Below are 27,856 nucleotides of genomic sequence, written 5' to 3' on the forward strand. Positions count from 1 at the left end.
TTTGAACTATTATCCAAAGTATATTTACAACATAGTATAGTCAGTGTCCAGCCGCCCATAGCACAATGGAAATATTCTTTAACATCATATTCTTTAACACCTTGTATCTATAATTTATAATTCATCTAGTAGGACTCAGACACGGAAGGGGGGAGATATGATTGAACTCATGACAAAAGTTGTTTTAGATATATTACTAGGCACTGCCTTACAATGGTTTGAACCTTGTTGTGCTTTATAGCGATTTATTTTTTCCAAAAATGCTAAGTAGTGCCTGAAAAGTAAGTAAAGGGGGATCAAGTCATGTCAAGGCCAAAAATAACCACATATTCTCTGTATATACTCCATCTCCACAAACAAGAAAACAACTTAACATGAATCTACAAGTCATAGGAAGAAGATCCAATACAGTAAATGATGCTGATATTTCAACAATATTTTGATAAAAAAAACCAAAAAAGGCCCCTACTCAAAGAATGAAATATTCTCAGGGATGACAAGAAGTTGGAAGGGGGGAGTGGTGAAGTAAGGAACTCAATCACGCCAATTTGAGCGGTCCTACAAAACTTCTCACTCTTGATCGTTTATTTTGTGCCTAAGCCGACACTGTAAATGCTGAATCCAAAAGAGTAATTATTTCCAAATAGTTTTGTACCTAATGAAGAGACTGGATACCCTAGTCCTTCACTCTTTTGAATTATCATTTCCTAGCCAAATGCCCACTTTTTTACCTTGGGTATATAAGCCAAAAAATTTAATTATTAGAGGATTTGTTTATTTTGGAGCTCATATAGTGAAGAGTATGCCTACACTTGCATGCTCATTAGTATTTGTACAGGTAAGCATTGCTATTGAAGCTTCATGTGTTTCTTTCTCATACTCTTGGGATTGTGTACATGCTCAATATACTATGTTTGAGAGTGTGTGTGTGCAATGCAATGAGAGGTTTTATCTCTAGGTTGCCTAGTGTGTTTAATTGCTTGTATTGAGTTGTTTATGGTGTTTTAAGTGAAACTAAGCATGGACAGAGGTAAGTAAACTTTAGGAGGAGTCAACAACCCCTCATTTGTCATTTTTGGTAAAGGTAAGAGGTTACAAAAACTACGGTTTCTCACCTATCTGTTTGTGACTTTTGTAGGTTTTGATGGTGGAAACCTATTGCCTATAGCCTAGAGACCCATATATACTCAAGTTTCATGTAATTTAGAGTTCATTTGACACCCCTACATATGACCATTTGAGTGTTAGTTAGACCGCACGAGTGTGAGGTCCCCAAGACCCAGAAGATTGGTGGGTACTTGATAGATGGCCTTCCTTTATTCTCAAGTTTTGTTGACGACACCCTACTCCATTTCCACAAAATAGAGATATGAGCAACAAAAGAGAGGAAGTCCTCTATCCTTCATGATCGGGGCTATCAGGGTCATACACCACAGGCCACGTCAATAAATCAAGGATTCTAATAGAAGCTATTTCCTAACATAGAGATGAAATCCCATTGACATATGTAGAATCCATAAACAACACCTTTTTCCCCACGTTTAAGAGGCATGGCCGCCATTCATAAACCCTGAATATGATATGAGACATAGACTAAACTAACCACTAATCTTGTGAAAAGTACCCGACTAATTGGGTCCATAGTTTTCAAGGGCACGTATAGTTGGAACCTCTCGACTCTTGGCACAATGAGTCTCTAATTTTTTTTCTCTTAATAAGAGGGAGTGGAGAGTTTCTTGATTAATCGAGACCACTCATCCTTGACTAGAAACCTGAGCTAACCCCCACTTTCCACCCCACACTCACACATGTTAGCTTTTTTCCTAATTACTACCACAGTGTTTTACATATACAAACAATGCCCCTTAATTAATTCAAGACACAAGTTCTTTTATACAGCCCTTCAAACAATACCAAAACAATTCAAACAAGGCCTAATGAAGATAGTGCCATATTTCAATAACTTTTTCAATTTCTTATGAGTTCTCCGCTACCGGCAAACTTTCTCTGTCTAATCAATAGTGCCTTTGCAAAGGATTTATTTGCTGAATTGTGCAGCTTTCTCATCTCACTAATGGCGAGTCATTTTGCTAATTGTTAGGCATCCCACTAACCGCGAGACATCCTACTAACCGCGAGGAACAAAAGAGATCCAATAACTTCAGTTTAATCTTCGCTAACCGCGGAATCATCTTGCTAACCGCAAGGCATCTCGCTACCCACAAGGAACAAAATATATTTTTTAAACAATTGTTCTCTTTAAATTATTATTCAAACGTGATTAACTAACTCTTCATATCAACCAGTAAAAACTTATCAAACAATAACAATTATCAAGCAATAACAATTTAACAACAAACAGTCATAATTTATCAAACAATTATCTCATAAAATCCAATATCTAACCAACCCAAATGATTTTCTCATATTAAACTGATCATTTAATTTGCGAGAATAAATGGGAACAAGGGTTAAGATCAATCTCAACATGGGGCCAATGGGAAAGGGGCCCAAATGACAAATGGTCTATCAAAGAGAAAGGCTAACCATTGGAGCATAAGACCTTAGGGTTAGCTTCATTGAAGACCTCCAATAATTAATGTAAAATTACTTTGACCTTGACCTTAGGTAAGCTACGGTTGAGCTTGAGGTGGGGAGGCCCAAGATTAAGCTGCTTGAGGTGCTTGTTGTTCTTGATGACTAAGTTTCTTGAGGTGCCTGAGGTGCTTGATGACTGAGATGCTTGAGGTGCTCGATGTTTGACGTGCTTGTCATGCTTGAGATGCCAAGGCTGTACTTGAGGTGAGAATCGAGCCCAAGCTTGAGGGCTCAAGGGCCACGCTTGTGGTGAGAACTAGGCCCAAGGTTGAGTGACTTGAGGTGTGCAAAAGTCAAGATTCAATCCCTACAAGAGGGGGGATGAGAGAGAACACACACACACACTCCCACAAGGCATGTTTGGTGGTACAAAAAAATCAAAAGGCACACTTGTCGAGTTCCTCCTCATGTTGCCCTCATGGTGTGCCTAAAGCCTATTGGTTGGACACCCAAGGGGTCCAATGAAAATTTAGGAGATTTAATTAATTGATTTTTCATTTATTAAATTGTCTCTCTCAAAGGGGAACTAGGGACACTTGTCCCAACGCTACCCTTGTTGGTTGGTATGACTCCTTATGATTTTCTAGGCCTCGAGGGGTCCAATGAGCTTCAAGCATGAGCTGGGGGGGGGGGGGGGGGTTGACAAAAGCTAGTAGGGGGCTTTCATAGGGGGTATACTCTCCCACACACATTCACACACACACTTTCATGGTGTATTATGCAAAGCGCAAGAGCTCCCTCTCCTTCTCCAAGCAGGTAGAGGTTGAGAGCCCACACCAACATTCTTGGCTATGGAGTGCAAATCCAACCAAGAGCCATGCTTCAATGCTTAAGCTTTCCATCTTCTCCACCTTCATTACTATGCTACTGTGTATGCTAGCAAGAAGAGTGATGATAAGTGAGGAATTAATTCTTTCTCCTATGAAATGTTTCTTCTTTCTCTTCCCTACCCTCATTCCCTGCTAGCTCTCTCCACCTTTGAAGGTGTTTGAGGTCTTGGGACTGAGTCTTGGGATAGTTAATTCTTTCCTCAAAGTTTATACTATGCTCGTGATCCATGAAGCTTTCCATATTCATTGCATCACCTAGGTCACAAGGAACACAAAAATTATATTGTAAAAAGTCTCTCTTGATGGGAGAAATCATAATACAAATGCCTATTGGAGGGGGGACCAACTCCACATAAATCCGGTCCTCAACCATTGTTCTGTTCTCTAAATTCTCTCTCTTGCAAAAGTATTATACATGCCAAGTTATCTAATTGCTATGTTTATGTTGCAATCTTCAATTATGATCACCACTATGCTCACAAAGTAATTTTTCTAAAGTACTCTCATTAATTTCGGCTACTCTCAAGTTAATAGGCTAATTCCATTACATTGGTATCAGAGCATTTGGTTTCTCTTTTCTTGCTTAAGAAGCGAGGTACTCAAGTAGCCTATAAATGATTGATGGTTTTAATTATATTAGGTTAAGTAGAAGTGGGATCTATTATCGAATTTGTTGAGGCCACTATGTTGGATATGGTGCACACCTCGGGAGCTTTGGACTTAATAATGGAGTCTTTTTAGACTTTCCTACGGATTTACCATTATTCATCCACATAAGAAGTCCAAAAGGAGCTAACCCTCGGCAACTCTGCTATGCTACACCTACTCCACCACTCTCTATAGTTAAATACTTTGAGCCATGGGTGTAGATACTTAAGAGACAATTTTCAAAGGATAAGAAGAGTGGAAACTAAGGTTTTGAATTGCCAAAGTATACACTAAGTACATACATAAATTTTGTTAACATGGATGACAATGACCAAGAGAGTAGAATGAACATTGATAGCTGTGATTTTTCACATGAAGGTGCTAATGATGATGCCTTCGTGTTTGTGAATTATCTCCTAACTAGGTTGCAACAAGCTATGGGCAACCCTGCTTCGCAAACCGAAGTTACTCAACAACTTCGCACTTGTGGAATTTCCCTTCCTCATCAAGAGGAGAGATCTTAGGAGGCCTCTTGAAGAGACCGCCAAGAGAAGACTCTCTCCCATACAAGAAGAGGAATCCAAAGAGCAAGAAAGCAATGAAATTTTAAGTTCCTCTGAAGATGTGGCTCCACAAAGAGGGCGGTATAGACAATCGCCCACTCCTCCCAAGAGGAAAAGATCAACACACAGTCCTTCTCCTCGTCACTCCAAAAGGGAAGAGAGGAAACAAAGGAAGAAAAGGGCAAGAAAGAGGTCACCCTATTCTCCTTCTTCTTCACCTTCCTCTTCTTCCGACGAAATCTATGGCTATTCTCCTAGAGAATACAGGAGGGTAGGACATCGTAAATCATACCCTGCATGGTGAAGGTCACAAAAGCTACAGAAGTTCAAGGAGGGAGGAAATAGTATCTCTTTTCTCTCCTATGATGGCACCTTTGGTACTACCGACAAAGTGTTGGCCTTCATTCAGCAATTTGATGCAGTCTTTGGAGACGAGGGCTTCATGGAGTCCGACAAGCTACACCATGTAGCTATGCAGGTCCAAAAATCAGCTCGTCAATGGTGGGCTAGCCTTCATGGAAATGGCGAAGCCCCAAAGACATGAAAAACTCTACAAGTTTCCATCATGAAGCAATTCCTTGCAAGCGATACAAAGGACAAAGTGCTCATTGAATGGTGCAGCTTAAAGCTTCTCTCTCATGAATGTATCCACAAGTATGTAGACAAGTTTTGGGATTTACATCTCAAGGCTACTATCTTTCAAAAGATAGAATTTACCAAGCAAAAGCAACAATTCTATTCGAGATTTCCTGAAGAGATGGCCGAATACATCAACTCTCAATGGCTTGGTTTTATTACCGACTTAATCCATCACAACATGGTTGCTTCACGTGTCAATTTACATGAAGGGGCTAGATGGAATGTCAAGCCCATGGAAAACAAAGACAAAAATGATGAAAAGGGGAAAACCAATGCTTAAAATCCTTTCCAAGGCACTTCCGCCAACAACAACAACAATTGGTCCAAGGAGAAGGGAGTTTGCAAAGGCAAAAACAAACTCTCTCTTGAAGAGCTTGAAGCTTTTCGCAAGACCATAAGTGTTTTAAGTGTGGGGAGCAAGGACATGGCTAGGGCTTCCACCATCAAAGCTCCAAAAGAGGATGTCCATTGCAAAGGATCACCACTTTCCTATGCTTAGGGAAAGGTAAGAGAGCATGATGTTTTCGTCTTGTTTGACCCTAGCTCTACTCATCACTTCATATCAATGGAGTTGGCCACTAGGTTGGACATTCAAGATTTCGGGATGGGAGATATGGTAACGATTGACACATCTTTCAAGGGACAGCAAGCCTCCATCACTCCCTTGATTGGGAAGTTGAGGCTTCATGTACAAAACTATGTCGACAAAGAGGACTTTTTCATCTCTCCTCTCCAACATGAGGATGCTATCCTAGGGGTGCCATGGTTTGATCACATGGCTGCCAATATGAAGTTCCTTGAAAGGAGAATCTACTTCACCAGGGGAAAGAACAACTATATAGATGCTAGTGAGCGTGGTCGCACTATTCCACTTGTAAATCCTCCTGATTTTGATAAATCAATGAAGAGCTCAGTTTCTACGTACATTTTTTTTGTCAAAGAGTCTGTAAAAGATCCTAATGTTTCATCAAATGTAAATGGTAGGAATCAAGAAGAGTTAGACTTGTCTAATTTTCTAAAAGGATTCCAAGATGCGTTCATGGATGATATCCCTATGGACTTACCTCCAAAACGAGGGAATGATGACTATCGCATTGAGCTCCTTTCAGGAAGCTCACCGCCTAACAAGCCTCCTTATCGAGTCTCACAAGCTCAACAAGAGGAGATCATGAGGCAAGTATAAGAACTAGTAGGCAAAGGGATGGTGAGGTCTAGATCCTCTCCCTTTTGTTCTCCAGTCTTTTTAGTGCAAAAGAAAGATGGTACATACCGTATGTGTGTGGACTATTGAGCATTAAACCATATCACTATCAAAATCAAATTTCATGTGCCTCGGGTAGAAGATTTGTTTGATAAGCTACAAGGCTCTACCTACTTTAGTAGGATTGACCTTAAAAGTGGCTATCATCAAATAAGGATAGTGAACGAAGATATTGTAAAGACCGTGTTTCGCACAACGTTTGGTCTTTATGAATATCGAACCATGCCTTTTGGCTTGACTTATGCACCAGCTACATTTGTCTCATAGAGAAAATTTTAGACCTTACCGCAAACTCATTGGAGTTTTCTTTGATGATATCATCATCTACTCCAAGTATTTGGAGGAACATAAGCAAGATCTCCAAGTGATTTTTCAAGCATTGAGGGAGAATAAGCTTTTTCTCAACCAAAAGAAAAGAGGATTTTTCATTCAAGAGATTCAATACCTAGGTCATATTATTTCTCAAGATGGTATCTGTATGGATCCATCGAAGTTAGAGTTAACAAAAGCATGGCCTAATCCAAGGAATCTACATGAGCTAAGAATCTTTATTGGTATGTGTGCATACTATAGATGCTTCATAGGAAAATTTTCTCAAATAGCAGGACCACTACATGACTTAACTAAGAAGAACATTAAGTATGTATGGACTGCTAGGGAGCAAAATGCTTTTGACAAGCTCAAGGAGAATCTTACCTCTCAACTAGTCCTCATGCTTCTGGAGCTCTCAAAGCCATTTGAGGTCCAATGTGATGCTTGTGGTGATTTCCTTGGAGCAGTTTTGCTTCAAGAAGGGAATGCCATAGCATATGAGAGCCGAAGGCTCAATATCTATGAATGAGTCTTGGGCATTATTGAGAAAGAGCTTTTACTTGTTCTACATGTCCCAAACACATGGAAGCACTACTTATTGGAGACTCCATTCGTTCTACAAACCGACCACCAAAGTCTCCAGTATTTCATGATGCAAACCAACCTTTTTGACAAACAAATGAGGAGGTAATATTTTCTTTTGCAATTTAATTTCCATATTGCTCACATTGCTAGTAAGCACAATCTAGTGGCCAATGCACTTTCACGATGACCGAATGTTAATGCGGTGTCTATAGCTACTCACAATGATCTATCTTCTATGATAGATAAGTATGATACTAACCCTGAATTTAGAGACATAATGTCAGCCCTTGCTTTGGGAAAGAAAGAGGAACCAATCACCTTGCAGGATGGTTATCTTCTCCACCGCAATAGGCTATGTGTTGCCCATTTCCTTCGTGAGAAAGTTATGTATGAATCCCATGCTCCTCCCTATGCGGGGCATAGAGGTATTCAACCTACTCTCTAAGGAGTAGAGACGTATTTCTATTGGCCTACCATGAAAGTGGACATACAAGAGTATGTTTCAAAATGTGTAGTATGCCAAAAGACCAAATATGATAGAGGGAAGCAACCTAGATTACTCCTACCATTGCCTATCCCAAATTCACCATGGGAGAATATATCCATGGATTTCATCTTTGGATTACCCAAGTCTATCCATGGGAATATGAGAATATGGATAATAGTCCACAGGTTTAGCAAGCAATCACACTTTATTCTTGTCAAAAAGACTATTAAGGCACACCAAATGGCAAATCTCTTAATATCTCAAATTTTCAAACACCATGGATTACCAACATCCAAAGTGTCAAATAGAGATCCAAGAATGACCAGTAATCGTTGGAAAGGTCTCTTTAAAAATCTAGGAGCAAGATTGAATTTCTCTTCGGCCTATTACCCACAAACGGATGGCCAAAGTGAGATAGCTAATCTTACGATACTCGATCTACTCAAGACTTATGTTATCAAAGTAGATCAATTCTCACAATGGGAAGATTACTTACCTCTTGTACAGTATGCCTACAATAATATTGTACATACTTCTATGAAAAAAGCACCTTTTGAGATCATTGAGGGAAGACCTAAAAGTCCCTTGCTACTCAAAGTACATGGGAAGATCTTTGCTGCCGATGAGTACATCCGTGACCTACAAGAATATTTTCAAAATATTAAGGAGCCTATATCCATCTCACAACAAAGGAAAAAAGTTGTTGTTGATAAGCATAGAAGGACCTTAACATTCAAAGAAAATAATTGGGTCTTGCTTAAGTTTCCTAAGGTTCTATTGAGGCAAACAATAGAAAAAAATCATACAGACCATCAAAAGTATTATGCTAAGCTAACAAAAAGATATTGTGGTCCTTTCCAAATCTTGAAGCCTATCAATGAGATGCCTTGCCAACTGAAGTTGCCCAACCATTGGCTTATACACAATGCTTTTCATGTGAGCCTACTAAAGCCCTACAAAGGAGATCCACCAAGTGAACCAGTTATTGAAGACCCTCCCGAAGTTCAAGACCAAGAAGAGGTGATACAACCTGAAGCTATTCTTCGGCATGAAGACAAGGTACTACGACATGGTAAAATTATCTGACGATATTTTATTAAGTTCAAAAATTATCCTTTTGAAGATGCTAGATGGATGCAAGGAATACAGCTTAAGGATAGTATGAACCTTGTCAATGATTACAATACTATATTAGAGTAAGCACATGTACAAATTCCTTTTAAATGACCCATGTTTTGTCTTATAAGACTAGTTCTCTTTCTATTTGTGCACAAATTTAAATAGTATGCATGCTTATAATCATGTTTGTGATGACGAGGTCTCTCAAACACCAAGTAGAATTTGTCACTCTACTTTGGGAGTATGAAATAGACTTAAGAGCAGGCATGCTTGCGGAAACTATGTCTCCCAAGCACCAAATGGATTAGTAATCCATATTGGAAAGATTTCATAGGGTAAAAAGGGATCCTCTACCCGCTAAGTAAGATTGACTAATGACTAAGGCTTTATCTCTTCTACCTCATAGTTGAGGACGACTATGATTTCAAGAGAGAGGTAATGTCATAAAATCTAATATCTAACCAACCCAAATGATTTTCTCATATTAAACTGATCATTTAATGAGGGAGATAAACGGTAACAACGGAAGATATAGACATTTGCTTATACATCTATCTCAACATGGGGTCAATTGTAAAGGGGCCCAAATGAGAGATGGTCTATTAAAGAGCAAGGCTAACCAATGGAGCATAAGACTTTAGGGTTAGATTCATTGAAGACCTCCAATAATTAATGTAAAAGTCCTTTGACCTTAGGTAAGCTAGGGCTGATCTTGAGGTGGGGAGGCCCAATCTTAAGCTACTTGAGGTGATTTGGCTTGAGGTGCTTGAGGTGCTTGATGACTGATATGCTTGAGATGCTTGATGATTGAGATGCTTGAGGTGCTTGTCATGCTTGAGATGCTAGGGTTGTACATGAGGTGAGAACCGAGAACAAGGTTGAGGGGCTTAAGGTCCAAGCTTGTGGTGAGAACTAGGCCCAAGGTTGAGTGGCTTGAGGTGTGCAAAAGTCAAGATTCAATCCCTACAAGGAGGGGGCGAGCCCTACAAGAGGGGGGATGAGAGAGAACACACACACACACACTCAAACAAGAAATTTTTGGTGGTACAAAGAAATAAAAAGGGACACTTGCCAAGTTCCTCCTCATGTTTCCCGCATGGTGTGCCTGAAGCCTATTGATTGGCCACCCAAGGGGTCCAATGATATTTTAGGAGATCTAATTAATTGATTTTGCATGTATCAAGTCCTCTCTCTCAAAGGGGAAAGGGGGACACTTGTCCCAAGGCTACCCTTGTTGCTTGGTATGACTCTTGCTCATGGTTGGCTAGGCTTGGAGGGATGCAATGAGCTTCAACCATGAGGTACAAGAGGGGGGGGCGGGGGGGGGGGGGGGGGGGGGGTCAACCAAAGCTAGTAGGGGGCTTGCTTAGGGGGTATATTCTCCCACACACACTCTCATGGTGCATCTTGCAAAGTGAAAGAGCTCCCTATCCTTCTCCAAGCAAGTAGATTTTGAGAGCCTACACCAACACTCTTGGCTATGGAGTGCAAATCCAACCAAGAGCCATGCTTCAATGCTTAAGATTTCCATCTTCTCCATCTTCATTACTATGCTATTATGTATGCTAGCAATAAAAGTGATGATAAGTGAGGAACTAATTATTTCTCCTATGAAATGTTTCTTCTTTCTCTTCCCTACCCTCATTCCCTACTAGCTCTCTCCACCTTTGAAGGTGTTTGAGGTCTTGGGACTGAGGTTTGGGATAGTCAATTATTTCCTTGAAGTTTATGTTATGCTCGTGATGCATGAAGCTTTCCATATTCATTGCATCACCTAGGTCACAAGGAACACAAAGATTGTAATGTAACAAGTCTCTCTTGATGGGAGAAATCATAATGCAAATGCCTATTGGAGGGGGGGACCTACTCCACATAAATCCGGTCCTTAGCTGTTGTCATGTTCTCTAAATTCTATCTCTTGGACAAGTATTGTTTATGCCATCTTTAACTAATTGCTATGTTTATGTTGCTATCTTCAAAATGATCATCGCTATGCTTACAAAGTAATTTCTCAAAAGTACTCTCATTAATTTCCACTACTCTCAAGTTAGTAGGCCAATTCCATTACAAGTTCTTTCACTAATCTATGAAAACATATGCTTGTTTTTGTGATAGAATCACGTTTCTTGGATAGTTGAAGATATTCTCTATGCTTGACTTCCTAGGTCAACATGACTAACAATGCATAATTATAAATTTGTCTTAACACTAGAATGGTAACAGGTCACTTTTATGTCCTTGGACACTTTTGTGTCCTGTTAAGTGACCATTTTGCTTGAATTATTTGAAGAGTATGAGAATGTATTTCTAGGTGCTATATATCCACAAAGTTTCCTTATGAGCTGAAAAAAACTTAGCATTTTTTTTGGAGTATCTATCTCACCATTAACCTTACTCTTGCACAACATTTTTGAACCTAAACTGTGTGAAAAAACGGGTGCTGTTTTTGGCTTTTCTTCAATTTTTGGCAACTATACCACTCTAAACTTCATGTTTGTGAGGTTTAGATGGCTAGAGGTTAGGCCTTCATAGTTCTCAACATGTTTTGATGCTTGTAGGGAGAGCTAAGTGTTAAAATTGAAAGTTATGACCAATTTACAAGAATTGTATAATCCTGTTTTTTGGCCAAAATTAGCACTTTTATAATTTTTTTGGGGGCTTTCTTGATATCCAAATTCAATTTTGATTATGTAAGTGTAATATATAACATAAATATAATATTCCTTGAGTTTTGAGGGACCTAATATGCTATATAGCATAGTATATGATGATGGTTGAGTTTTTTGATTGCTGAAGAATACGATACATTTTAGAGCAGCAAGTATAACTTTCTCAATATTGCTAGTTTCTTAGGCCAATTGTGTGTATTTTGTAGGTAGTAACCATATCTAATCATAGACTACACACTTGGCTAGATATTGAGTAGTTTCTATGGGTTTCTAGAGGTCATAATGCTAAACCCAGCTTTTGCATGTTTGCTGTATTTAGCACTTTATCATTGCCCCCAAGGTTCCAATTGTAAGAGATCCATTATCCTTTTAACATGCTCCATGTCTCCTTTTGAATTCAAAGGCCCAAAGGGAACTAAGAAAACATGTATATAGTATCTATATTGAGCGTGACTATCGAAACTTTGATGATAGCTCCACAGAATGTCAAAAATGCAACTTTTTTGTACCTATTTTTTTTGCCCAAAAAACAAATAGTGAGGTAAAAGCAACCATATGTTTTGGTCACCAACCCACTGAAGTTAACGGGGCATTTTATCTCATGTCCTACAAAAATCCCCACTCTTATTTATATGCAATCAACTGTAAGAAATTGCTATTTTGGGCAAAATGCACTGGTCCATCAACTTTGGAGGCTTGTAGTGACCAAGGGATAAGAAAAATTACAAGTTTCTCATTTTTTACATATGTAGTAGTTATTGAACTATAAGCTCATGAAAGGATTTTTCAAAATGAGTGGATCAACTATGGTTTTGAGATTTTTTCCCAAAATCCTGAAAGGACACTTTTATGTCCTGTTAGGTTACCATTCTAGTGTTAAGGGATTAACGACATGTTTGATCACCTCTCGTGTTGGAGGTTGGATGGCTTAAACTTCTTATGGAGTCAATATCTTTGCTTGAGTTATGATTGGAGTAGATGATACCTTGCTTTGCACCTTTCTTGGAGGTGGAACAACAGGAGCATGCTTCGAGCTTTCAGTCACTCACTTTGGGGCCATCATATCGAAGTAGAGAAGAGGAAAGAGAGAAAAGAACTCAATAATCCGAAGGGAAATACGACGATGATAGAGAGGGAGTTAGAGATGGAGAGGTGTAATAATATAGCTCGTGATAAGTTTTAGAGGGTATTGAATTTAGTGGATAGTCTAAGGTAGTAAGTTTTTGAGTGGCTAGAATATCAGGGTCAGGACTGCTCATATAGATTGGGTCGGATATTCTAAGGAGAAAACATTTCAAATTGACCTTGATTTGAGCGTTGATAGCCCACTAAGCTTAATAATGAAATGAGGTCAAACCCTTTGATCTAGAGGTATACCACATTGTTTAGAGATTTTTCTCTTTAATGGATTATTCCAAAATTTTGTTTGTGTCCCGTTTCTGTGAAGAATTATTGTTTTTTGGCATTGTCAAATTTTTGGAGCCCACTTGGAGAGCTACCATATGTACTTGTTGGATGGGAAATCCCACTTAGCCAAGTCAATACCTTGATTAGACATGCTAAAAATGTATTTAAAATCATTGTTATCATGTCATGAGAGTGAGCTACTAATTTATTTTGGTATGCAATTGCCTATATGCGTAGTTTTGCTACTTACGAGGGATACCATATGGAGTCGTGGGTTTGATGTGAAGTTTATGTATGAGTTATGTTTTTTTTTGGTGACTTGATTGCACTTGTTCAATGTCCATAAACTCATGTGCTCATGTATAGTTATCCAACCAAAATTGTTTGGTCAGTTCTGCATAAAAGGGAATTCATTTTCCATAACAATTGTTAGCACAAATATCATATAAGTAAAGTGTTGTGGTAAGTGTCACAAATTCTAGAGAATCAATCTTCTTGAGATCCTACAAGAAGAAGGGTCACTATAAATGAATATTGCAGATTTTGTAGTGGTCTTATGCAAATTGAAGGAGAGTCACTTCAGCTTTGCACAGTCCAATGGGATGCCAGCATGAGTAAAAATCAAGAGGGGTCGACCGAGAGAGAGGGGGCTGATTTTGACAACGCATTATCACACACACACTCACACAATTTCATGTGTGAAGTAAAGAAGACTCTCTCTCCTTCTCAAGCTTTAACGAAGAGCTCATCATCTACTCCAAGCTTGTGAGAAGGGAGGCCTACACCAACAACTCTTGGCTTTGTGATGCAAATCCAACCAAGAGCCAAGCTCCAATGCATGCTCATATCCTCTACCATGCTAATTACTAAGCTATTATGAGTGATTACGTGAGGAGATATACTTCTTTATCGTAAGAATACTTCTTCTTCCTCTCGTTCTACTCTCATACCACGCTAGCTCTCACCATCTTCCACGGTGCTAAGACCATGAGGGAGTTGATGTTGTGGTTTTCAAGTGTAAATCTTGTTGCTTGAAGCTTCCATCTTCATTGTAGCAGCAAGTTATTGAAGAAACACAAAGTATTGTATTGTAAAATGTCTCTCTTTATGGGAGAAACCTAATACAAAGCCTTTGGGAGGGGGGACCGGCTCCATGTAAATCCGGTCCTCAAGTATTGTCAATAGATTAATTTCTCTCTCTTTCTGAAGTATTTTTCATGCCTATCTAACTAGGTGTTATTATTTTTGTTTCTCTCTCCATCCAAGAACTTTTGCTATGCTCATTAGGAATCTATTCTAATGAAATGCTTACTATGTCTATGTTATTTTCCACTACACACGAGTTACTAGACCATTAAATGTTACATTGGTATCAGAGTGCAAGGTTTCTCTTTTCTTGCTCATGAAGAGAGGTCCTCGAGCTAACTATAAATGGTTGGTATTATTAATTGCAAGTGAGTAAGTAGAATAGGGATTTTTTAGCCTTGAAGTGTGCCTGCTTCGTGCAGATAACGGGGAATCACCGTCGAGAGCTATGGTCTTAATAGAGGAGTCCTACGGGGCTTGCCTATGGCTTAACCACTATTGAGCTATTAGAATCTTGATAGGAGCCGGTACTATTTTGCTGTTGAAAGACCCTCTCTTCTTTTCCTTGCAATTGATGATATTTGAGCCATGGGCACAGAATCTTGAGTGATTTTCTAAAGGGGTTAAGAGGAGTAGCAACTAGGTCTTGAAGTGCCAATGTATACCTAAAGAAATTTACACCTAGAAGTTGTTAGAATGGCTAACAATAGTAAAGAGAGCAAAATTAATGTTGATAGCTTTGATTTTGCTAATGAACACTCTACTAATGATTCCCTATGCTTGTTAACTACCTTGTTTCTAGGCTTCAACAAGCCATGGGCAATCCATCCCGCCAAACTGAAGTGCAACGGTAGCTACACACTCATGGGACTCTTGAAACTCCCCACCAAGAAGAGAGAGTACCTAGGAAGCCTCCTTGTGATACTTCCAAAAGAGGCCTCTCTCCAACAAGGGAAGAAGAAGAGGATCCATACAAAGGGCTCAAAAATATACTACTTGACTATGTATCTCCTTCTCAAAGGAGAACTCAAGTTTCAATGGTAGAGCCCCCACTGAAGAAACGAGAAAGAAGTGAGTCTCTTGCAGCCTTGGCAGAGATGGCTCCACGAAGACGGCGGGCAAAACGCTCTCCAACACCCCCTAAATGGAGAATACCATCAAACACTTCTCCACACCATAATTCAAAGAGGGATGAGACAAAAAACAAGAGAAGAAAAAGGAGAGAAGGAGGTCACCCTCTTCTACATCTTCTTCATCCTCTTCCTCTTATGAAAAAAGTGATGGTGCAGACAAGGAGGAACAAGGGAAGAAAACGACAAGAAAGAGGTCACCCTCTTCTCCATCCTCCTCAAATTATTCATCTTCTGAAGAAAGCGATGGTGTATTTCAAACCATAAAAAAGAAGAGGCCATAGGAAGCACTATGCCACATGGAAGAGGTCATCCAAGCTCAAGAAGTTCAAAGAGGGAGGAAGGAACAGCTCTTTCCTTACCTACGATGGAGCCTTTGGTGCTACACACAAAGTGTTGGCCTTCATTCAACAATTTTATGTGGCGTTTGGAGATGAGGCTTCATGGAGTCCTCTAATCTATTCCACGTAGCTATGCATTTTCAAAAGTCCACCAGGCAATGGTGGTGTAGCCTACAAGCAAACGGTGATGCTCCACAAACATGGAAAGCTTTAAGAGCTTCCATCATGAAGCAGTTTCTCGCTACCGATGCCAAGGAAAAAGTACTCACCTTATGGCAAAGTTTGAAGCTCTCTCCCTACAAATCTATTCACAAATATTTAGACAAGTTTTGGGACTTATATCTCAAAGCCACTGTCTTCAAAAAGATGGAGTTTGGAGAGCAAAAACAACAATTTTGTGCGGGTCTAGCTGAAGATATGGCAGAGTATGTCAATTCCCCTGCACTCTGTTATCCTAGTTTGAGAGCCTACTAAGCTCCTCTGTATAGCCAGAGGCCCGGTGCTTTCCTAGTCAACCGTGGAGAACTGCGCACTCCAACACTCTGTTATCCTAGTTTGAGCGCCTACTAAGATCCTGTCTATAGACAGAGGCCCGATGCTTTCCTGGTCAACCCTGTAGAACTGCGCACTCCGACACCATGGAATGGGAAAACTTTTTTTGATAGTGATCCAATCTAGTGCTCTATAGTTGAACACATACAATATGTGCCATCTTTCTTTTTCACTAATAACACGGGTAAATTGAAAATGGACATGAGCTAGGCCTAACCACGCCCTTCTCAACTAACTCATGCACTTTCCGCATAATCTCCTCTTGTTGAGCTTGAGAAACTCTATAAGGAGGTTATTAGGTGGTTAAATTCCCATAAGAAGTTCAATTGCATGGTCATCATTGCCTCATTTAGGAGGTAGTTCACAAGGGATGTCGTCAATAAAAACATCTTAAAATCCCTTGAGAAAATTGGATCACTCTAATTCCTTGTGATTTCTTATATTTTCTTTTGCTAAAGCATTAGGTTCATTTCTCAATCTCTTGTTGAGCTTGAGAAACTCTATAAGGAGGTTATTAGGTGGTGAACTTCCCAGAAGAAGTTCAATTGCATGGCCATCATTGTCTCATTTAGGAGGTAGTTCACAAGGGATGTCGTCAATAAAAACATCTTAAAATCCCTTGAGAAAATTGGATCACTCTAATTCCTTGTGATTGCTTATATTTTCTTTTGCTAAAGCATTAGGTTCATTTTGAGAATCTTTAACAAAATTCATTTACATGGAAATAGAGCTCTTTATTGACTTATTGAAAGCTTGCATATGTACAATGGATATGGTGTTACCCAATTCTTTGGCATCTATGTACATATATTTTTCCATGAACCTAAAGTAGATTTTCCTTTCAGGGAATTTAACATTGGTAACCATGCGATCAAACCATGGTGCCCCTAGGATTACATCCTGATCATGCTTAAGAGGAGAGATAAAGAAGTCCTCTTTGTCCGCATAGCTTTGGACATGGAGCCTCAACTTCCCAATTAAGGGACTAATTGAAGCTTCTTGCCCCTTGAAAGCACCTTCGACAGGTAGGACATCTCCCATCTTGGACAACTCAGTGGATATGAAATTGTGAGTAGAACCAGGTTCAAAGAGAATAAAAGCGTCATGTTCTCTTACCTTTCCCCAAGCATGGCATAGAGGAGATCCTTTGTGGTGATCATCCTCTTCTTGGATTTCGACCAAGGTAGCTCTAGGAGGCTTATTTCATGTATTTGTGCGGGGGAAAGCATGGTAAGCATGCCCTTGCTCCCGCACTTGTAACAACGGTTATCCTTACGATAATGCTCAAGCTCTTGAGGAGAGAGTTTATTTTTGCCTCTATAAACTCCCTTTTCCTTAGCTTTGTTGTTGTTGGCATTTCCTTTAGGAGACTTTTGGAAAACACCCTTCCCCTTAGGCTCATTGTTACAATCCTTGTTCTCCGTGGGCTTAAAAATTCTCTTAGCCCCTTGTTGGAAATTGATTCGTGAAGCCACCATGGTATGGTGTATGACCACGAATATGGTGTGTGGCCTTTGTAGATGTACTTAATAGTTTAATACACATAATACGGATGATTCAAGAGATTTTGAGAGAGAAGACTGCAAATAAGAACAATATTTATTGATATGATGAAGAAACAAAGCTTCCAAACACAAGAGATGATGACAGCAGATACATTGTAAGATTTTTGACTGCTCTTTTACAATCCTGCTGCATACGCCCGCTTGGTATGCCTTTTGAATTGCAACTCTTGCCTCAGAATTCTTCTCCAAGCTATCCCACCATCCAGTTTCCTTGTGCTATGGATGCTCCTCCCACCTTTCCCTTGTCTTCTCCAAATGCTCTCAAGCAGAAAAACTCCCCACCAGTCCACTCGGTTCCTGAAAAGCCCTCCCAAGAATGCTAAAAAATTGACCCTTCCCAAAAGAAAAAGGAAACCCAAAAGAACCAACCGAACCCTTAAATACCCCTCTTATAGGAGGTGCCAATCCAAAAAAAAAAACTTGGACTCCTCTTGGACGTGCAACTCCCCCATGAGCTTATTTTATTTTATTTTTTAAGAATTTTCTTTGCATTCCATCCACTTGGTACATCTCATTTGGTATTCCTCTGGATGGTGGACACCTAAGATAAGATTCTAATTTCTCTCTCTCTCTCTCTCTCTCTCTCTCTCTTTCTCTCTCTCTCTCTCTCTCTCTCTCTCTCTCTCTCTTTCTCTCTCTCTCTCTCTTAACTACACATATCTCCTGTGCTTTTACCGGCCTTGCATCTTTGCTTTGCCCGGGCTTATCCCTTGCCTTTAGCTTTTGCCCGTCCCGACTTGAGTTGCCATTGTTGGGCCTGGCGTGACTCTCTCTCTCACTTAGTTGACTCTGTCTCCTACTCAGCACCCACGGGACCCGTCCCCTCTCTCTACCATAGGACCCATTCCCTACTCCTATCTCTCATGCTCCTCCTTATGCGTGGAAGAGAGGAATTCAATCTACCCTGAAAGGGATAGAAACATATCTCTATTGGTCTTCCATAAAAGTAAACATACAAGAGTATGTTTCTAAATGTGTGGTATGCCAAAAGACTAAGTTTGATAGAGGGAAGCTACCTGGATTGCTTCAAACTTTTCCAATCCCTAATTCACCATGGGAGAGCATATCCATGGATTTTATCTTTGGATTGCCTAAGTCTATCCATGGGAATACGGGAATATGGAGGATAGTAGATAGGTTCAACAAACAAGCTCATTTTATACCTGTCAAAAAGACTATCAAAGCCCATCAAATGGCAACCCTCTTCATATCACGAATCTTCAAGTACCATGGCTTGCCAATGTCCATAGTGTCGCATAGAGATCCTAGAATGACCAATAATTTCTAGAAGGGTCTCTTTGAGAATTTATGGACAACGCTAAATTTCTCTTCGGCCTATCAGCCGCAAATGGATGGCCAAAGTGAAATAGCTAACCTAACAATTCTTGATATAGTAAAAGCCTATGTAACGGAAGTAGATCAAAGGTCCCCAATGGGAGAAATACTTACCGTTAGTGGAGTATGCCTGCAATAATACTGCACATACCTCCATGGGACAAGGTAGCAGAGGGAAGATCCAAAAGTCCCCTGCTACTTAAGGTACACGAGAAGATTTTTGTTGTAGAAGATGAGTATAACTGAGACCTACAAGAATCTTTTCAAAAGATTAAGGATGCTATCTCTATCTCATAGAAAAGGAAAAAGGCTACTACTGATAAGCACATAATATCCCAAGCCTTTTAAGAAAATGATTGGGTCTTGCTTAAATTTCCCAAGGCTTGATTAAGGCACACGACGGGCAAGAATCCTACGGGACATGAAAAGTACTATGGTAAACTAGCAGAAAGGTACTATGGTCCCTTCCAGATTCTTAGACCATGGCTTATCAACTCAAGTTGCCCAGTTTGGCTCATACACAATGCTTTCCTTGTGAGCCTACTAAAACCTCACAAGGGAGAGCCACCTCAAGAACCAACTATTGAAGACCCACCAGAGATCGAGGACCAAGAAGAGGTGTGGTAGCCTGAGTCCATTCTCGAACACGAAGACAAGGTATTGAGAGGCGGTAAGATTATCCAACGGTATCTTATTAAGTTTAAGAAATATCTTTTTGAAGATGCTAGATGGATGCAAGGCATACAATTAAAGGATAACCTAAACTTTATCAATGCTTACAATGCTTCCCTAGAGTAAGCAAGTGTGTACAAATGTTTAAAATGAACAAAGTTTTTGTCTTATAAGACTCTCTTTTTCTTTATTGTGCACAAATGTTGAAAAGTATGCATGCTTAGGATCAAGTTTGCGGAAACGACATCTTCCTAACACCAAGTAGAGCTTGTCACTCTACTATGGAAGATTGATAGGACTAATGAGCAAACATGCTCGCAACAGCTTAGGCTCTCAAGCACCAAATGGATTAGTCATCCATTTTGGAGCGATGTCGTAGGGTCAGATAGGGATTCTCTACCCGCTAGAAAAAGCACTAATGGTATGCTTTATCTTCTCTACCCCATAGTCAAGGACAACTATGATTTCAAGAGAGAGGTAATGTCATAATAACTAATATATAATTCTCCTAAATGAGTTTCTCATGTTAAACTGATCATTTAATATGGGCAAGTACCAGGGGAGAAAAAGCTAGAATATTGGTTAGGTTGGTAGACCAGTGACAATAGAGATCGAAAGGGGGGGCCATCTGCAAAAGAGCAATGTGCAATAATGGGCTCCAAAGACCCTAAGGTCCAACCCATTAACACTAGGTTGGTAATGGGACACTTTTATGTCCTGTTAAGTGACCATTTTACTTGAATTATGTCAAGAGTTTCAAAATGGATTTTGAGGTGATATCTATCTAGAAATTTGTCTCATGAGCTGAAAAAAACTCGACATATTTTTGGAATATCAATTCCATCTTTAACCTTGTCCTTGCACAACATTTCACAACCTAAACTGTGTAAAAAAACGGGTCCTGTTTTTGCCTTTTTTCAACTTTTTGTAACTCTACCACTCTAGAATTCATGTTTGTGAGGTCTATAGTGCTAGAGAACTATCTTTAGTAGTCCTTAACATGTCCCGATGCTTCTAGGGAGAAATAAATATTAAAGTTGTAAGTTATGACAAAATTACAAAAATTGTCAAATCCCGTTTTTTAGCCAATTTTAGCTCTTCTATGATTTTTTTGGTGGATTTCATGATATCCAAATGCATTTTTTGTTTTCTATGTCGCATATTGTAACATAAATCTAATATTCCTTGAGTTTTGGGGCACCTAAAACCCTATTTTGCATAGTACACAACGATGGTTGATTTTTTCAATTATAGAAGAAAACAAAACATTCTAGTATATCAAGTATAGCTTTTTCAATATTGTTAGTTTCTTGTGACGACTACATGCGTTTTGTAGGTAGTAACCATATCTAGTCATAAGGATCAAATTTGGCTAGATATTGAATAGTTTCTATGGGATTCTACAACTCATAATGTTGAACCCAGTTTTTTCATGTTTGCTGTATTTAGCACTTCATCTTTGTTCCCAATATTCCCCTTGGTAAGAGATGTATTATTCTTTTGACATGCTCCATGGATCCTTATGAACATAAATGACAATAGGGAACTAAGAAAACATGCATATATCATTTTTTGAGCGTGGCTATAGAAACTTTGATGATAGGTTTGAAGAATGGTCAAAAATCAACTTTTTTGTACCTATTTATTTTGGCAAAACAAAACATGGTTAGTGAGAAGCAATCATATGTTATGATCACCAACCCATTGAAGTTAACTAGGGAATTTATATCAAGTCCTACAAAAATTCCTAATCTTATTTTTATGCAACAAAACGTAAGAAATGAGTGTTTTGATGAAAATGCACTGGTCCATCAACTTTGGAGGCTTGGTGTGACCAAAAGATGAGAAATTTTACAAGTTTCTTATTTTTTCCATGTGTGGTAGGCCTTGAACTATAACCTCATGAAAGGATTTTACAAAATGAGTGGATCTACTATGGTTTCGGAGGTTTTTTTCAAAACCCTGAAAGGACACTCTTATGTCCTGCTAGGTTACCAACCTAGTGTTAAGTCTTCCAAAATGCTAAGGTTCTAAAATTCAAAGGTAAGGTCCAATGGTCAAAACCTAGGAAATATTGGATGCTTGTGGGTAGACTCAAAAGTCTTCCCACATCCCAATCTTGGAGGGGGCGAGCCCTTTTAGTAGGGGATGAGAGAGAAACTCACACACTCTAACAAGCTCCCTTTACACAAAGGGAATAGAAGGCACATGTCAACTCCCTAGCCCAGTTTCCCCCAAGGTGCATTCAAATCCTATTGGATGGCCATAAAGGTGGACCAATGAGAATTAGGCTAGAGTACATTTATTTTAATTCATTTAAAAACACTTGATAAAGGAAACAATAGAAATTAATCTCTCTAAAATACTATTGGACAGTCTCCAAGGGGTCCAATGAGCATTCATCAACCCAATGGCTTGCCTGATTCCTATTGGCGAGAAGACTAAAGGGTCGAATGAGAGTTTAATTGCATTAACTAAATACCTAAAGCTCTCACAAAAGGTGAAAGGGTGACACATGTCACAAGGCTATAACTTATGCTTATTGATTATCTTTGGATAATCTTTGCAAGCTCCAATGGGATGCCAGCATGAGTAAAAATCAAGAGGGGTCGACCAAGAGAGAGAGGGGCCTGATTTTGGCAAGGCATTATCACACACACACTCACACAATCTCATGTGTGAAGTAAAGAGGACTCTCTCTCCTCCTCAAGCTTTAATGTAAATCTCATCATCTACTCCAAGCTTGCAATAAGGGAGGCCTACACCAACAACTCTTGGCTTTGTGATGAAAATTCAACCAAGAGCCAGGCTCCAATGCATGCTCATCTCCTCTACCATGCTAATTACTAAGCTATGCTAAGCTATTATGAGTGATTATGTGAGGAGGTATGCTTATTTTTTGTAAGAATACTCCTTCTTCCCCTTGATCTACTCTCATACCCCGCTAGCTCTCACCATCTTCGAAGGTGTGTGCGGTTCTAGGTATGAGACCGTGAGGGAATTGATGTTGTGGTTTTCAAGTGTAAAGCTCGGTGCTTGAAGCTTCCATCTTCATTGCAACAGCATGTTATTGTAGGAACACAAATTATTGTATTGTAAAATGTCTCTTTTGATGGGAGAAACCTATAATACAAAGCCTTTTGGAGGGGGAACCTCCGGCTCCATGTAAATACGGTCCTCAACTATTGTCAATAGCTTAATTTCTCTCTCTTTTTGAAGTATTGTTCATGCCTATCTAACAAGGTATTATGCTTTTTGTTGCCCTGTCATTGAAGGAATCTTGCCATTAGGAATCTATTCTAATGAAATGCTCACTATTTCTATGTTATTTGCACTACACGCAAGTTACTAGACCAGTAAATGTTACACATATGGACTTTGGAGAGCCTTTAGAGAAATGGAAGGTTACAATAGTGTAGGATGGTGGCATGGAAATGAAGAGGTAGATAGCTACGCAAGAATTTATTGGGGGCAATAGAAAAATTGAATGAATAATCAGATGCATCATGTGGTAGACTTTATTGTCTCAAAGGTGATGTTGCATGAGAAACTAAACTGCTTACCAACATGAAGTTGGACATGATGTGATGAAATAAAAATGTAAGTAGAAAATTTAGAATATTCAAACACAACATAAGACAGACGTCATAAAGGTCAAGGTGTCCTTCGACTGGTTTAAAGGGGTGGGCTAAAGCTCTAGAGATGAAAGTAAAGTTTGAATAAGAGTAGTTGGGAGACAAAAACATAGACTTATAGGTGGAGAATAAGATATTGAATAAGAGGATTCAACCTTGGTGGAGCTTGAGAAGCAAGATTAAGGACAGGAGGAAGCATATGGGAATGGAGTATTGATGTCTGAAGGTGACTTGACCATTGTTAAAGAGAAGATGTTGTAGGAGGTTTGAGGTATCAAGGAGACGTTGATTGTTGTGGTCAAACAGACATATGACGCTATACAAAAAGGTTTTATTAGCATGTATGAACCAAACTTACTAGAGGAGGTTGATCAATTAAAGAGAAAGGGAGTTCTAAATGAGGCAGGTCCAAGAGTATAGAGCTAAAGAATCGGGGAAGCAAGTTTATGATCAGAAGGAGCAGGAAGCTGAGCAGGTCAAGAATTTTACAAAGCTAGGAGATGGATTTGAAGCACCTATGCTCAATCAAATAGAGCTAGAAATTACAAAGGATTAGAGTAGAGAACTAGATGTGGAGGTGTCTAAGAAGCTTGTTGTTGAGTCTGAAATATTAATGACTGATCCAGATAGGGTTGCAGATATGTAGACAGATTCTCTGAATGGTAAAGCAAAGGCTGATTAGAGTCAAACATGCAGTCTAGTCATATGATTACTTTTTGGGTTTTTGCATATAATTTTTTATCAAGGGATATGTGAGTCCGGGTTGGATTTCTCTGAAATCCACCATTGGGATGGGCCATGTGTTATTGGGAATTGTCTACTAAGTCAAAATTACTTTGCAGAGTTGCTAAAGTGGATATGTTAAGCCAGAAGTGCTTAGTTTGATGTCTTGCCAAGAACTTATTTAGAGTAGTTACAATTGTATGGTGTTAGTTACTTCATGGGATTGTGCCTTGGAATGGGCAATATGTAGTCGTATTCTGAGTGATGTAACTTCCTCATAAAATCAGATGTATGTTAGGTTTTCTACTATGATTAAGTTGCTTTGTGTTGTGTTCTATTCACTCTGAAGTTATCTATGCATAATCTCTTGCTATGAGTGAGGTGTTGTCTATGTATTTCATGTTGTACACGATTAATTAAAGTGAAATATCTATGTGCTGAAGGACCACAATAGTAGAGCTGGTTTCACTATTTGACTTCTTTTTAACTCTAAATATGACCATCTTGCAAAAGCCATATCTCTGGTTGAGCATGAGAGTTTTTCTACGAGGAATGATGTCTCGGTTAGGGACTTCAAAAGGTAAGCATAGGTTAATTTCAAAGAATGTATTGTTGCATATGAATATCACTTTCTTGAAGCTTTTCCTTAACCCAAAGCTATGGATCGGCCATGTGATATATACTTGCATTTGGTTTTTGGGTTGGGCATCAACGTACAATACCCACGCTAATTAGAAATTAGGCAAGAGATAATCTCTAGTCCCTTTTGGGGAGTCACTTGGGAGTTCATCTATACATTTAAGGATATCAATCAAAAAACAAAACAAAGAGAGAGATGACTTAGTACACATGGATAACTAGATTGAGACTACACTCTTTATTTATCAGATGTTATTTTTATGAGGAGAACAATTTTCACAGTCACTTGGAAGTTCATCTACACGATTAAGGAGATCCATCGAAAAATAAGACAAAGAGAGAGAAGACTCAGTACACATGGATACCTAATTTGATACTAAGTTCTTTATTTATCAAAAAAATGTTTTTATGAAGAGGACATCTTTTGCAAAGTCACTTGGGGGTTCACCTAGATGATTAAGGAGATCTATCTAAAAACAAGACAAAGAGAGAGAATACTTAGTACACATGGATATCTTAAGTGAGACTATGAATTTGAATTCTATGGGTGCTTACAATACCGCACATGCCTTGGATATAACTCTATAAATATAATCTTAACTCTCATCACTAGAAATTATCTTAGACCTCTCATTTGACACTGTGGTTTATAGTTCGCTCCTACTCTCTCCTTCCCTATGATGGTGGCAAGTACTTCAAAATTCTTGGCAACTTCAACAATTCTAAGTATTTGGGTATCCATTTCTAGGTAGTAATACATGTATCCTAGGACTAGACACATCCTAAGTTAAAGTAGCCTCAAGTTAGCAAACCAATCCTTTGGGCTATCATCAATATAGATAAAGAATTGATGGAAAGGCTCTTAATTTCAAGTAAGGTAACTACAGTCAACACTCTTCTAACAAGTTTTGGTCCCTGGTATTGCAAAAACTTTGGTTCCAATATCAAGGTAGAAAAATTCTTTTGTATCCCATTGTAATCGTGACACCATGTTGTTGAGTACTTGTTAGCAGCAAGCTAACACGGATACCATTTTTCGGAGTTCTCTTTGTAAAACACTGTAATTAATGAGCGAAGGCTACAAGCTTCCAGATTGTATCACCCTGTCACTACCCAGCTTTGGTAGAACTCCAGATTATTAGTTTTGACCACCCGAAAACCTTGGCTAAGTATAAAAAGAAATTTTGGTAAGTTTTTTATAAGTTTTGGATAATGAAATACACAGCGTGAGCTAACGGCGCTCACTCCTCTCCTTCTCGCGCTTCCTACTCCCTCCCCTATTGTCACATTGTAGTTGCGTTTGTTGCATTGCAATCGCCACAGGTAAGAGCTAAGCATTGGCGTAAGCAGTTCACAGTAATTCGTATCTTTTCACGTCGTCGACACGCGGCCTAATTTCATCATAACTAGGAATTTACACTTTCAAATAAAAAACTAAGCATAGGCGGGGTATTGGGGCATCATTGCTAAACATTTAGATGCATTCTAGGTCGAAAAAGACTATGTCAAAAATCCATTGCTGTTAAAAATTGCGATTTTGAAACTTGACCTAAAGTGGGGTTTGAGACCATAACCATGTGTGCTTAGGTCTTATAAACATGTCCTAGAAGTTTCGTCACGTTTGGATGTCATTTGATGGTGTAATAGATGTGATTTGTTTTCTGATGAGCGATTGGCTTTTGGTTATTTCAGTCACTTAAGTGTAACTTGAGTTAGATGCGAGTTGTTAGTTGTTTTCCGAGAGATTGACAATCTCTTGCAGCCTCTATGCACTAGTCGAGTCAGCTTCATCCCATGGATTGACAAATTAATTGTGGTTCTTGCTAATACTGCAATAAGATAGGATGGTGAGGTTAGACATGCGTCCCACATTTGGCGCCGATGCCGAGGATCGGAGAGATCTCAACTAGGAAAAAATATGAATGTCTTGTGAAGTTATCCTTTAACTTTCTATTGCCTAGAGTTCAAAACTTTCTTTTAGAAACCGCATAGCTTAAGATTGTTGTCTTTTGGTGTGTAGAGGTAGCTTGGAAGTAATTGTACTTGCTGAGTGCCTTTAGGATTTTAGGATTATAGAAATAGATTAGGATTTTGAGAATGATTGGTATACGAAACAAGTCTTAAGATCACTGCTCAGAAAACCACAAAAGACAAGAAAACGAGTGTTTGTGGACACTTTCCACAACCCCATTGCATGAGAATCTAGGGGTAGGGTAAGTAGGATCCGAGATGGATTTCAGAACATTTCTCTCTCTCAAAGAATCAAGTGTGAGTTGTTATTGGAAGTTGCAGAATTTCAAGTCTACGACTAGAAATAGCATGAAAAGACTCGAAACCACTCAATCCGACTAAAGAGTAAGCTTAAAAGTTGAACCAGTTGGTAAGCTCAAGGACACTTCGAGGTAAAAATTTCAAGATTTGGCCAAAACTCAGATTGTTTACTTTTTCTTGACATTTTAGGCCAAATTATGTTTTGACTTGATTCATAGGCTTAAAATAGCTCATGTAAAGACTGTCTTTGAAAAATTTGCAAAAAAGTGTTCATTTCAAGCCTGAAGTTAATAAACATGATTATTAACTTTCTGCTCCAAATTGAACAAGGTTCATACCATTGAATCATTGCATGTGTACAAACAAATTTTGTAAAGGCACAAAAGATTTGGATCACCAAACTGGTGAGGCGGTCCGGGGCGGGCAACAAGAAGAGTGGCCTCTAAGCACTCTTCTAGGCTCCCATGCTGCTCAATTGGGTTGGGGTTGGAAAAAAAACAACAAACACACACACAAACCCGCAACCTAACCCTACACAAATTTGGGGCACCACCTAGTTTTGGATGCGAACTAGGACGCATAAAGAGAGAGAGAGAGAGAGAGAGAGAGAGAGAGAGAGAGAGAGAGAGTGCTTGGGCTGCTTTGAAATGTATCGGCAGTGATCAAGCAAACACAATTATATATGTAAGAAAGAGAGAGAAGGGGGAGGGGGTGCTTGTTGCATTAATACCTTCTTACAAATCTGTCATGAACAATCAAAGTGAGATTAGTATTTGTTCAGCATAGATT

The sequence above is a fragment of the Adiantum capillus-veneris genome, chromosome 18 (assembly GCF_014529385.1).
Source record: "Adiantum capillus-veneris isolate H3 chromosome 18, ASM1452938v2, whole genome shotgun sequence".
In the NCBI taxonomy this organism is placed as follows: Eukaryota; Viridiplantae; Streptophyta; class Polypodiopsida; order Polypodiales; family Pteridaceae; genus Adiantum; species Adiantum capillus-veneris.